At 44.8% G+C, this 4,792-nt stretch overlaps 1 protein-coding gene across 1 annotated transcript in view; it reads left to right on the forward strand.

Annotated features, from left to right (window-relative positions):
- Positions 1-3,975, forward strand: part of LOC125291653 (diacylglycerol kinase beta) — a 91,374-nt gene extending 87,399 nt beyond the window's left edge. Inside the window, 1 exon segment of the mRNA XM_048238473.1 lies at positions 1-3,975. This exon segment is cut by the window's left edge and continues 46 nt beyond it. The gene's annotated coding sequence lies outside the window, so the exon portion shown is untranslated.
- The last annotated feature ends 817 nt before the right edge of the window (positions 3,976-4,792 follow it).

The raw sequence follows: 4,792 nt of genomic DNA on the forward strand, positions 1-4,792 counted from the left end.
AACTGTTGGAGGAGTCGGTCACCCACACAAACTCACATATTCAAACACACATACATACAGATAAAACATAATGCCTATCAATTCAGTCGCCTGAACTTTGGAGGTTGAAGGACTTGGACAGACATAACGAATATCTTCATGGAGAGAGACTACATTTGAAAAGACTTGGAGTTTTTCTAGAGTAGACTATGGGAGACCAGTTCAGTCTGTTTGACCACTTCCTGTGTATCTAAACTCTTGGATGTCCTGCCACTGGCCTTGTAACCCCCCTGCCAAAATCCCACCACCACCCACCTCTCCACACCTTCCCAGCCCTGCCACAGCCTCATGCCCCCTCCCTTCACCAAGAGTTTGCCATGAAAATACTCGAGCTAAGAGAGGTTCCTCACAAACTACTGCCAATACTAAGACACTGAAGACACAGCAAGGGAAGGAAGGGGACATAAGGACAAAGCAAGAGAGAAAGCGCAATTGGGCAGGGACTAGAGGGGGGAAAACAGAGTTCAAATGAGAACAAAAAGAAGAAGAAGGACAAAAAGTGTGGAGCAGTGAAGAAGAAGGGGAAGCAAAAAACAAACTCACAAATAAAAGGAACGATAATGTGCAGGACTGGGAGTCGATGCGCCTCTTGCGGACGTCATAGCGGGTCCCAGTTTGGCCCTAAACAGGGATGGAGAACAAGCTTCCTCTCCTGGAGGAGCCAAATAAATAATGAATCGGCGAACGCAAAAGCACTCACTCCAGTGCCTCTGCCCGAGCCCCCTGCTACATACTATCGCTAAATAGGTGGAGGAGCTCATTCATTATTGAGGGGTTTGTTTATGACAGGGAGGGGTGCAGCGTCGCCGTTTCCTCAAGCATCATCAGAGCCAGGCGTGCGTTCGGTTGTTTATCTGCCATTCCACCCCCAGGCAAAGCGCTGTGGCTGACCCAGGGGTTTCCAACGCAAAAGCGTTTCTGTAACCGGATCTTATCTGTCATCTTCTCCCGGTCCATTGGAGCTAGAGGACCATCCCAGTCAGGTCGCTGCAGGAATCAGTGCATGGGCCCCTTCATCATAGATCAGTGTTGACTCAGGGCTGCATTTGCATTCACTTTCACACAACACAAGCCATCAGAAACGTTCGGTTTCTGGCTTCACCCATCTGTTATCAGTTGCCACCAATTTCTTACTGACTCATCGTGCAAAGAAAAGTGTGTTAAAATCGGCATCTGTTGTTCTCTGCTGTTCTGTAGACAGAAATCTTACTGTGATGCATTTTTATAGGCTCGAAATGAACATAGAAAACAAGCACTGCCTGGATACCACTGTTTCCCCTCGAAACATATCTTTCCCCACAGAGATAGCGTGGGGATGGATCATTACTCTGAGCCCAGTCTACCAGAACACAGAACCAGAAGGCAGTCTCGCCCCCCTGGGGATGGTGTTGCTTAATTTACTGTCGCATGGACAGCCTAAATTTAACCGCCTATTTCAGGGAGCATCAATCGCGTGAAACACTACTCCTAATAACAGCACTGAGAAAACATCAGCTCGCAATGTCAAGCCCACAGTCAAGAGTCGCGGAAGCCCCGCTATGGTGGAAAAGAGGGGGGGTATGCGCGACCCTGGGTTGAATATTACTGTTGTCACGGTGACCTTTTTATCGGTGAAATGGGATAGGAACTGCCGAACGACTCCCAAAGGGGCAGAGTGATGGAAAAAATGGTGTTTACAGATTCTACTGTATCCATTTGATGTAGCCTTTGAAAATATCATTGTCAACTGCAAGACGTGCTATGTGTGTAGACACAGTCTCTTTTTGTATTATGAAAAATAAGACATAAGTGTGCATATATATATATACAGTGCATATATATATGTGAATGTGTTTCATCCTATAACTTGTAGAGCATTGTACAGTAATATAGCCTCAAAGAATACAGTGTTACTTAATCAACTACCTGCCTGACTGTCAAAGTCAGGCTAATGTCTATGCTGATTGGTCCCCTTTAGTCCTCATATGCATTGGGCAAGGTGCTTTGTATGGAGGTGGCCGCATTATCACGCTTAAGAATTGCTATGTTGTTGGGTTTTTGCACTTAGAAATGGAAATAGGCCTGCATCGAGCATTTCTAAACATTATAATTTTCCTGACCATCTTTTTTTTTTGCCAGTGGGAAACCACACTTGGCTCTTTTGAGAGGAGGCGATTGGTTGGAACAGCACCTGATGTGCCAGACCCCCCTCCCCTCTGCCTGTTCCCTTTAACTACCCTGAACCGAGGATGCTGTGTCAGGGGCCGCAGGAATCACGTAAAGCCAGTCCATAATAACCACTGTGGCCGTGGCGGTACCCCCCACTAAAACGATCCCTTTAAAGTCGCCACCTCAAGTAATCAGTAGCTCTGTCGGGAGCTGGCAAGAGTGACGCTCTGTACGTTAGTAACATAAGCAAATGGACCCACGGCAATGTCACATGCCAATTTGTGGTTCATCACATTCCTAGTCACCTAGTCCTGTGGTATCAAAGCAAAAGGGAGGTGGGTTCAGTGAACGAGTGCATGTTTACAGCTACTTTTTCAGTTACCAGTTTTGAATGATTTATAATAGTTCTGTATATATAGATATTTGTTTATATTTTACCTGAGGTTATATCACCACCGCATGCCTGCTGAAACAAAGGAGACCAAGATGTCTGCTTGAGAAGAGACCACGCTGATTGTCGTTATACCCTGCACCTCCCACCCTACCCTACCATACCACCCTTATCCAAGCCCCTTCACTTCCCCAGTCCCCAGTTTTATTTTTCCTATCAGCTTATGCACATCAATCACATCTTTTGTATTCGGTGTAATTGTTTTTTTTCATTGCTCATGCAATAGCATGTTATATATTGTAAAGACAGAGCTTGTGTTAAGTAGCCTCTTTTTGGAGAAGAGTCAATAAGCAGCCATCTGCTCAATAACTGAATAACTGTCTAGGATATCTTTCCAACTGTCTTGTGTCCACCAGGCTTGATTTGCCACCAACATTGTCCAGTTACATGTCGTCTCTGTCAATGTCAATGATGGATAGCCTTAATTTACAAATATAAAAAACAGCAATTTTTTTTTTGCCTCGAGACACTAGGTCACTTGCAATATAGAAATAGGCCCGAGAAAAATGAGTGGTCAGAAGTTATTCCTCTGTGTTGCAAGGGTGCTGCCATTGGTACTCACATATTACTATGTAAGGCTAGAGAGCTGGGAGACCCATTAGCCACGAAATAGCTGTTTTGTTCTCCTCTAATCATAAAGTCGTTGTGTGTATGTGTGTGTGTGCGTGCGCATATCTGTGCTGCACCACAACCCTTTCTGCTGACTGTGGACATCTCTGTGTTTTCCTTCTACTTGTTAATAACAACGATGCAAATGGATATCAGTGTGTAAGCCATGCTGCTTTTCTGAGAGCCCGTCAAATACAGCAGCTACACACATTTAAAACAATAGCATCAACTCCCAAACAATCAGGTTAGCCCGATCATATCATCATCTCGGCACACTTCCCATGTAATTGTTTTGTAGAACAAAGTTGGTCCGAAATCGCTACAAAAATCAGATTGGTGTTATGCACCAACCTGTTATGCAGCCATAAGCCCCAGCTCTCACAAGAGTGAACTATTACATTCCCCATCTCTGATCACCGATTTGACCTTGGCCTGGAGTCCCTTACAGAAGCAGCATGGTAAACTAGCATAGCAACAGCACCAACTCTATCTCTTAGTCTCGGGCAGATAAACAGTATTGAGTGTCGTGCACTGTCGCACAAATGCATTTAGGGCCCATGTCATCCTCCTCAGTCCTGAATGTGATGTTCTAACTGCTACATGTATGCATATGCCTCTGTCCTCCTCCCACCACTAGGGTTTGTGTGGTGTGTCCATCTGTGTAAGCAGCAAAGGGTCAAGGACAAAGCAACAGCTCTCTGGTCTGCCCGTGGGGAGCGGTGGGGGCGGCAGAGGTGGAGTGGTGGGGGCTTAGACCCCCTTGTCCTCTCCCTGACTCCTCTGCTGCTGCCTGTTAGCTGTTGGCATCTATTTTGATGGGCAAAACAAATATATTATTGAATAAAAAGGAGAGGTTCGGAACTGACTCTGCCTGGTGGCTGTTCATTTTCATTTTGGGAAGGTCTGAGAGGACGCGTCTCGTCCATGAAGGACATACACACACACAAATACACACACAAATACAGAAACACACTTGCACACAGACACAAATATGCACACACACAAATACACACACTCTCACACGGAGACACACACACATCAATGCTACTGTCTGTTACTTACACTGATTTGTTTTAAATTGAATCTCACCATAAAAGGCTTTTATGTTGATGATAAAGAGCTCTCGCGGGGAATACTCCTGGCTTTTAGCACCATGCACACAAGATGGAGGCCTCTCCAAATTCGTGTCAACACAGAGGCTTTTTGCCTCACTCGTGCCTTTCTCTTTCACACAAAGACTCCATGATCCTGAGACGGCGTGTCGTAAGGAGTTCAGCTGTGACCATTTACAAATGGTAGTGACACAGACAAGACAAAAATACACAAATGTTGAGGCGCTCCTCACTATGAAATACCCACAGCACATTGCATTTGGCTGAAGTTACATAACAGATATGGAGGTCAATTCAATTTATATAATGAGAAATGTAATCTATAATAAAAAAATGTAGCAAGTTAAAAAATACTTAACAGTGGCCTGTTGTATTAAGGTGTGGCAGTGACATGCAATGAAAATAAACTTTTTTTTTTTATCTTTTTTTCCAC

The sequence above is a fragment of the Alosa alosa genome, chromosome 3 (genome assembly GCF_017589495.1).
Source record: "Alosa alosa isolate M-15738 ecotype Scorff River chromosome 3, AALO_Geno_1.1, whole genome shotgun sequence".
NCBI classification, from domain to species: Eukaryota; Metazoa; Chordata; class Actinopteri; order Clupeiformes; family Clupeidae; genus Alosa; species Alosa alosa.